Consider the following 9,293-nt stretch of genomic DNA (forward strand, 5'->3'; position numbering starts at 1 on the left):
AGAAGACTGGCAGAGGACGCGGCGGAGGATAAAAAACTCGTAAAGGTGCAAGTGAGTGGTGGTTTCTTATTAATTTCCCCTCTTTCCCTAGTCCCGGCCATATTACTAAAACATCCCCCCTCTGGTGTCTCACTTTTCAAATAAATATTCTTGTGAGAGTACCCTGGGCAGACTGAGTCTGTCCCAAGCTGGAAATTTACTACTTTACAAGTGCAGAGTAGCACCAAGTCGTAAGTTATCGCTACCAAAACTGGAACTCGCTGCTTCCCACTTACTGGCCCAACTCCACGTGAAAATCAAAAGGATTTTCACATCGAAACAAGAAACCTATCGCTGGAGCGACTCGTCGATAGTTCTTCATTGGGTACAGCAACATTCTGCGACACTATCAACCTTTGTTGGAAACCGCGTTTCTGACATACAAGAAGCCACACCGGTCCATCCAAGCCACAACTGCCATTGGAGACACGTCTCAACTCAATTAAATCCCGCCGATCTGGTCTCTAGGGGGTTTACACCCATGGAATTGAACGAATCAATCTGGTTTACGGGGCCGTATCTAAAGCAGAGCTCAAACGCTTGGCCAAAGGACAAACATCACGAGCCAGATCCTGAGGTCGTAACACTTGAGATGCGCAAGTCAACTTTCAAGGTTACGACGGATAGCAACTATCTACTCGACACACTCAGAAGCATAAGTTCGCATCGTCGTTGCTTGCGAATTGTTGCTTGGATACTGCGGTTTATACACGCGCTTCGCAAACCCGTTGAGCTGTCTACGCCCTCGCCATCACCACAAGAGATACAGCGTGCATTTAATAGCATTATTTGGAATCTGCAGCAGCAACACTTCGCAGATGAAATTCACGCTTTGAACAAAAAAGGGCAAATATCAAGTCACATAAAATTTCTACATTTATTGCAGATTACAGACGGATACCTACTATTGAAGGTTGGCGACCGTCTCGAATTGGCAAATGCACCGTGGGTTCAGAAATATCCAATCCTACTTCCCAGTAAAGATGACTTCGTTCGTCACTACCTGCAGTTTCTTCATGTGCAACTAGGGACACGATATCGAATGCAAAGTATCGATCATGTACTCATAAGAAGCATCAAAAGAAAAGCATCGTACTTATAAAAATATCAAATCAAAAGGATCGATTTTGCAAGGTATCGGGTATTTATATTTGGATGAAATGTTTATTAAATCTAGGATATATTTCATGTTTTTTTAAATTAAAAAGTAAAAGTTACAAGTAAATTTTCAATTATTACATAGTACAATGAAGTTATGTTAAGTTATATATTCCTCCTGTACACAATCGCCTAAAAAAAGAAGTTTGTCAAGCCTTTTGGGTGACAGTCGGCTGCGAGTTTTGGTTATGGTACTTCCAGCTTTGGAGAAAAGGCGCTCAGAGGGCACGGACGTTGCGGGAATTCCCAAGTCAGTTTCATGACTTGATGAACTTATTAGATCAAGATGTCTTGTAAAAGTTGATTGTTTTTTCCAGTTTCTTTTGCACTAAAATACATGGAGCATAACATAATTTTATAAATTTAAATATATATTTTTGACAATATTTACTTACCTCACTTCGGGGTGACTCTTTATATGCTTTTGCATGTTTGAGGTGTTTCCTGATGATTTAAGAGTTTGAAGCAAATTTTTCACTTCACCTCGTCGTTGCGTATTCTGGTGAAATACTGCCAAACACTGCTGCGGCTTGGTGGCATTCTTTTAACGACATATATTTCAATAAACTGCATAGAGTAATTGCTTTATTACTTACTTTAACCACTGACCAGAGAACACATAGACTAGACATGTAGAACAAACTTTTTCAACACCGAAAAAATGCGCTGAACGGACCGGACAACTTCGTATTTGGTCGGCTCGGTCTTCTGAGGCTCAAGCAGTGAAAATAAGGCACGACAAAATCAGTGTGCTGCGACTGCTGCCACGAAATGCACGCATTACAAAATGAAGCACGGCTATGCGCTCTTTTTCCCTTACTCACTATCTCCCTCTCTTTACGCTCTCTCTCTATGGTCTCTCGAATAGCAGCAGCGCACAGAAATTGAAAATTGTTCGCGACAATCTCAGCTCGTTCCTTATGAATGAAGGGTATACCGAAATTTGTAAAGCGTGCGCCACGCTCATACAAAATGTTAGCGTTTTCATGATTATTTCTAAGAAGGGTATGAAATCGTTGGTGCTCATAAAAATATGATTTTGCGACGGGCATGCACACACACACTCTCTTTTGCTACATGTACTATGAGCATTTGTATGCCTGTGTGCGTTACTCTTGTTTTTGCATTTGGTCGGTCTTGGGAAGTGATCACATACATACATATGTACATATATACATTTGATTGTGTGTATGTGCATGTGCGTATTCATGGGACATGAGCATTGGCGTGGGCCTACCTCAACTTAGAATTGTGTAAACGATTTTAGATTCGAATTGCAGAGGCGCGCTTATACAATATTTAAGTACCTTATTTTGTAGTAATAATCGAGTGCTTGCCTACCGAAGTCATCAATTCATAAAAACAATTGGTTTGGATAACAATCTGTTTAATAAAATTTCATAAATTTAATAAATAGAAAACATAAAATTTAATATACATATGTATTAAAAACAAAACAATAAAAACAAAGATATTTTAATAATAACAGTGTAAATGTAAATGTAATTTACAAAAGTGAATTTATATCTATGTACATATGTTTGCACGCTCAAGCCAGTTGCGTACAAAAATTGAAGTTGGCGACGAACCCATTTTCGTCCATTGCCCTTCTCATTGAAGAATATCCTACACTGTTGAAAGAGCTTAGAATTTTTTAGAATATTGTTATTATCTGTATAAAGGGTATAAATGAGTATGTTTTTACTTACACGATATATATGCAATTACATATGTATGTATGTGTGAATCTCTATTCATGCTTCGTATGGAGTATTCTAAGTACATATGTATATATATATGTACATACATACACACATATGTATGTATGTATGTATGTTTATAATACTTGAACAAGGCTTGTGCCTGCCAAGTGCTTTTAATTGTGCGAACGAGGGAGTGTTAACGACCTTTCATTGTACCTTCGCATATTTTCGTAGCCCGAACCTAAAAAGTGAAGAGCCGAGCAAATACGAAATTGATAGGCCCTAGGAGTCAGATTTTTCGGTGTTGAAAAACTTTGTACTACATGTCTAGTCTATGTGTTCTCTGGTCAGTGCCACAATCATTCCGCTTCATGCGCTCGACCGAGATGGTCAAATGTTGAATAAAAGATGCCTCAATGCTCAATTTTTGTTCTTGCTCTCTCGCTCTCTGCTCTCTGCTCTCTGCTCTCTGCTCTCTCAAATATGTATATGTATGTATGCATGTGAGCACAAATAGGAGCTCACAAAAATTGAAATTTCTTCGGGTTAGACTGCCGTTTCTTCCCTTACGTGTGAAGATTATTCCGAACTCTTCAAACCGTTTACCAAGCTAGTAGAAAATATTTGCGTTTTCGTTATTATTTGTGGGAAGGGTATGAAAGCATTGGTGCGCATAATGAAAATATTTTCGCGATGAGCATGCACACTCTTTTGCTTGCTACATGAACTATGAGCATTTGTATGCCTGTGTGTGAAGCTCTTGTCCAGCATTTGCATTTGGTCGATCTTGTGAAGTGCTCACATACATATGTATGTGTATGTATATACATTTGATTGTGTGTACGCATGGGATGTGCAGCTAACAATTATGGGATATCACTTGTAGAAGCATTTGTATGCCTATGTGCCTTGACATGTGCGTGTGTATATCTTTGTTTGTATGCTTGCGAGATTGACATTGGCGTGTGCCTACCTCAACTTTTAATGGTGTGAACGATTTTGGGTTTTAATTGAAGAGGCGCGCTTATATTTAAATAGCGGACTAACTAAAGTGACAAGTGCAATTCCCAATACTCTGTGGCACTGTGGCCGGCGAGTAACTCACAACAGTGAGTGTGCACAACAGTACCGTCTCTATCGATGGGTCTCCAGCTCTAGTGTACGATCAGAATTCATCGTAGTTTAAAAACTATTGTAAAACAAATAGAAAATGAATTTTTAGTCTTGTTTTTATACCCTGAACCCATTGAAAATGGGAAATCAGGGTATAATGGTTTTGTAAGTATGTAAAGTATGTAACGGGCAGAAGGAGGCTTGGCAGACCCCACAAAGTATATATATTCTTGATCAGCGTGACGAGCTGAGTCGATATAGCCCTGTCCGTCTGTCCGTCCGTATGAGTGCGTCGATCTCAGAAGTTATAAGAGCTAGAAAGCTGAAATTTGGCATGCATGCTCGTGAGTACCATACGCAGTACGAGTTTGCTTTTTTGCTATTTTTTCGATAAATTGTCCGATAACTTTTTTATCGCGAATAATCGAAAATTTGATTTTGTTTTTTTAGACCTGGAGTCTTCAAATTTGCGTTGTATATATAGTTAATCGATACAAAGATTTTGTAATTTACAGATTTTGGATACCACGCCCCCTTCTCCACCAATTTGTAAAAAACGCATTTCAAGTACTAGAGACTTGGGCTTTGGAATATACACACATATTCACCGTATGATTACGCATTAAAAGTTTCATTAAGATCGTACGTCTACAAAAAAAATTATTCAACAAATAAATTCTCATAATATTGCCCACACTACAGCGCAGCCCAAGCGCAGTCGCTGCTTACTGCGCAGTTAGCAGAGCGCAGGCTTATGCGTGCGAGTGGATGCATGTGTATGTGTACTTAAAAGAAGTGCAGAATGATTAGAATATCAGCTTGGAGGGTTCAGGGTATCTCCTAGTCGAGCAGTCTCGACTGGAGAATTCTTACTTGTTTTTTCTCTTTTATTAGTAAAAGGAAAAAATGTAATTGTTTAATTTATCCTAACTAAATTTATTAAATTTTTCCATTTTTCGTTTATTTGCTTAACGAGACCATTTCTTTTTCAATTTTTTCTACGTTAAGTGACAACTTCCTTACTCTTGTCAACTGTTGCCACATCAGAAATTTCCATCATCTAACTTCTAGTAAGCATCCATGTCTGATCGCTCGGGTCGAGCGCAACTGAGTGTATCCGCTTCGCGTTTAATTAAACGCAGTACCTCTGGATCTCCCATTCCGGCCGGGAAACCTCACACAACAAGCACATTCAAGCGCAGTCCGGTCGTAGCCCGATTAAATCCAAAGCCCGCAAGTTTATTATCCAAATTGTCGCTGTCTGACTTCATCTCGGCTGCGGGTAAGCTCATCAGATTTGAGTCCCGCGTCGACTATTCTGAGCAGGTTGGCTCCACCCCGGCATAACTCCAAGTTCTTGAAATCCGAAGGGATAGGGTCAAGGTCCTATGGGAGAAGTCAGAGCTGCAGTATGAAGCGTGGTAGTGGCGAAGTTGAAGCCATGGAGGAAAACTTCGACCGCTGCTATACTGTCTATGAGCGGGGTACAGCTCAGTTAACTTGGCAGTTCGATGCCGTTTCAGCATCAAGTGCACCGCCCGCCCCCGTTTCCGCTCCTTCGCCTTCCCGTTAACACGGAGGTGTTTCAAGGCGATTACTTGCGCTGGCCAACGTTCCGTGTTGACTCCGGTGGAAAAGTTATTCCACTTCAATTCAAAGACAGCAGGTGATGCCTTAATAATACCTGAGTCGCAGAGTATCCTCTCACAAACGACGGCTTTGCATCGGCTTGGGGCTCCTTGTGTGATCGGCTCGAGAAAAAGCGGCTGTTAGTCAGCCAGCTTCAAATCCTGCTCAACCTCAATCAGAAAGTTGCATGGCACCATTCATAGGTGCGTCACTACAATCGAGCATGCTTAAATCTCTACGGAGAGTTAAGATTGTATCCTTGTGTTCGTGTGCACGTCCAAATTGCCAGATCAGACTCGATTTCTCAGGGAGCATTCACTGACACAAAAAACAGAAATCCCAGCCTGACAGGACGTTAGTCACTTTCTTAGCGAGCGTGCTCTTGCTCTCGAGGCTATGCAAGGTGATCGTTCTGCACCAGCAGTTCCAATCTCAGTGCGCGTACTCTGCCCCTCCCAAACGAGTCAACTCCTTTTCAAATGAGAACCATCTAATCCGATTTTGCCCTCGGTTTCTCCAGCTGTCTATCCATGAACATCAAAGCAAAGAATCTTTGCCTGAACTGCTTCGCTAAGGGTCACCAGTTACGAGAGTGTACCAGTACGCACAACTGTTCCATAGGGACAATACTCCTGCTGCGTCCGCAACAGCTATAGCCCCGATTCGTACGCAAGTTATGTCCAATGTCCAAACGTATCTGGCTGCCAACACGCGAGGTGTCCTCCTCGGCACGGCGGTGATAAACATATGCCATTCCGGAGCAATCTACCTCGCCCGTGCTTTAGTCGACTCAGGATCCGAAGCAAATCCGTGCAGACTCAAGTTTCTAGCTTGAATCAAGCAGTTACAGCTCATGCACAAAAGCTATGCAACTTTGACATTGGTTCTCCTTCGAAGCCGAGACTTCGAATCGAAGCTTCTGCTGTCGTCCTTCCAAAACTTGCCGGTAAACTCCCTTCATCTCCAATTCCGCAACTCTTATTGAACCAGCTTCCGAATATTTAGCTTGCTGATCCCAAGCTCTACAAGAGTTCAGAAATTTATGTCCCTATAGGTGCGAATATCCTTCCGACCATTATTCAGGGATGTTACCATCCGAATATTTGTGGGTCTCTTGAAGAGCTGCTCTTCTAGGTCTGGAGACTGTTTTCGGTTGGGTACTGACTGGCCCACTTTCACGAACTTCACCGGAAATGGTCTCCTCCTTCACAACTCAAGTTTCCGTTCCGAGTGAGACGAAATTTGAGATTCTCCTGTAACTCTTCCATCCCGACTTCCCGACAGCACCACTACGAATGTGAGGGTCGGTTGCAATAAGTGCCTGAATGATATTCTTCATTCAGGCCCTAGAATCCAACCAAACCTCTGGGCTCCTTGTGCTGTCCAACTAACTTCCATGTTGTGTTCTGACGAGCAAGCAATTCAACCTCCAACTCATTCGATTTTCCAGATAAAGACGCCGTCATCAGAAAGCAGCAAGCCACGCGGTACCAATTCCTTCTTGGCAGCGTTTTCTGGGCCTTCCAGAGGAGAAACGGATGCGTGCGGTACTTATACATAAGTACTGTACGAACTGAGCACTCCGGGCAATCCTGCCGCAACAAGGGACGTTGCAAAACGTGTGGCCAGGATCCCCACACGCTCCTGCATCTCCAGGGACCAGCACGTCATTCCGCCTCGACTCCTAAAGAGGCGGTCACAGCTCCGCTGACGGCCTTGATCCACACACCCTGAAGTCTCCAGCTTCGAACGCGTCGTCTCAATTTGCAATCCTTGCAAGGTGTATGTTAATGCCAGATCCCATTAACAAGAATTGCTCCTCCCGCACCAGCATTCTGTTAATAATATAACCCCGCCACCAGTCCCTCTACTGGTTCGTGGTACCACTGACCAAACAACACATAGACTAGACATGTAGAGCAACGTTTTTCCACGCCGCAACATCTGTCTAGCAGGTCCCGGCCAACTTCGTATTCGCTCGGCTTGGTATTGGCTGGCTCGGGTAATGAAAGAGAGCACGACGAAATCAGTGCGCTCTAAGCACGCAAACGAAATGGTGATGTATTCGCTTTGCGTTTTTTGTCTTACTCTCCCTCTCTCTCTCTCTAACTCTGTCTCTGTGGGCTCTCAAATCATGAAGCTCAGCAGCGCTCACTTCACATGGCAGACCAACGGCAAATTTTGGGCTTTACAATTTGCACAAGCTGATGATTGACGAAAATACTGAGAAGTTGGCCGGGACCTGCTAGACAGATGTTGCGGCGTGGAAAAACGTTGCTCTACATGTCTAGTCTATGTGTTGTTTGGTCAGTGGTGGTACTCAGCGCCCCTCTGAGTACTTCGTCTCCCACCGACTTGTCACTTGCCTCTTCTGCATGCACACACTACACATACTATACAAAAAGACACAGCTATCCTCTCAACAATAAAGACTGGAAACTACTCCTCGGCCTTGGTACTCATTAAAGACTGCTTAAAAGAAAATAACTTAATTTTAATTTCTTAGCGTATTAAATAACAAGAATAACTTATTGTGCAAGAAAAAAAAAAACAATAACTTCATTTTGATAACTTAACCTAGTGGAAACTGACAAAATAAGTCAAAAATAAGTCTATTGATTAATAGGCCATTGGTTTTTATTTATAAAAACTATAGATCTCAGAAGATATAAGAGCTAGAGAGCTGAAATTTGGCATGCATACTCGTGTATACCATAGGCAGTACGAGTTCGTACCCCTTCGCCCCCAATTTGTAAAAAACGCATTTCAAGTACTAGAGACTTGTGCTTTGGAATGTACACACATTTTAACCATATGATTACGCTCTGAAAGTTTCATTAGGATTGTATGTCTACAAAAGAAATTATTCAACAAATAAATTCTCATAATATTGCTCACATTGCAGCGCAGCCCAAGCGCAGCCGCTGTTAGCAGAGCACGTGCTTATAAGTGCATGTGTATGTATGTGTGCATAAAAGAAGTGCAGAATGATTAGAATATCAGCTTGGAGGGTTTAGGGTATCTCCTAGTCGAGCAGTCTCGACTGGAGCCTTCTTACTTTTTTAATCTGTTGAAAGCTAAAAAATCACAATTAATAACAAAAAGATTGCAATTTATTGCTATTGTACCTTAAACACCACCAAGCTCACAACGACTTCGATAGATCGAAATCGAAAATTTTCCATCGATCTATCGCACTTCACGAGTTCCATCGATACTATCGATAGAGCCCTCGATGGATTTCCCAGCTCTACAGTACTGACGTGTTTTCGGCAATAAGTTTCAAGTGAGTGAGTGAGTTTCAAGCGCAGTATTTTAGTTTCGTAAAAAGTCAATTTTGGATCGGTTCGGCGCGACGGGTAGAAGAGGCACACGTTTTTTAGTGGGAATACGACAGGTAAACGATTGTTGTAAATAAATTGAGCATGAATGAGGAAAATATAACGTGTGTTCATTAGTAGCTAATGAAATGCATGCAAATGCGTGGGCGTGGTCGGCGAGGTTATGTCATGTGGTCGCCTAAGCTCCAACTAATACATCTCCCCTTTCCCATTCTCTCCACTATCGCATGTCCCGTAGTAACTTACAAATTTTTAATGAGTTCTGGCCCTGGTGAGGCTGAGTTTCATACCCGGCCTAAGGAAGTAACTA

The 9,293-nt window shown here is 42.2% G+C and overlaps 1 long non-coding RNA gene across 1 annotated transcript; it reads right to left on the reverse strand.

The window, feature by feature from the left end:
- Positions 1 to 1,202: 1,202 nt before the first annotated feature.
- On the reverse strand, positions 1,203 to 8,776 carry LOC149268252 (uncharacterized). The gene is made up of 2 exons (XR_016270881.1): positions 1,593 to 8,776; positions 1,203 to 1,525 (listed from the first exon to the last, which is right to left on the reverse strand). It is a non-coding gene; the product is annotated as an uncharacterized LOC149268252 (long non-coding RNA).
- Between the last annotated feature and the right edge of the window lie 517 nt (positions 8,777 to 9,293).

Source organism: Drosophila arizonae, chromosome X, assembly GCF_054131065.1.
Source record: "Drosophila arizonae isolate 15081-1271.41 chromosome X, UAZ_ARI_1.0, whole genome shotgun sequence".
Lineage (NCBI taxonomy): Eukaryota > Metazoa > Arthropoda > Insecta > Diptera > Drosophilidae > Drosophila > Drosophila arizonae.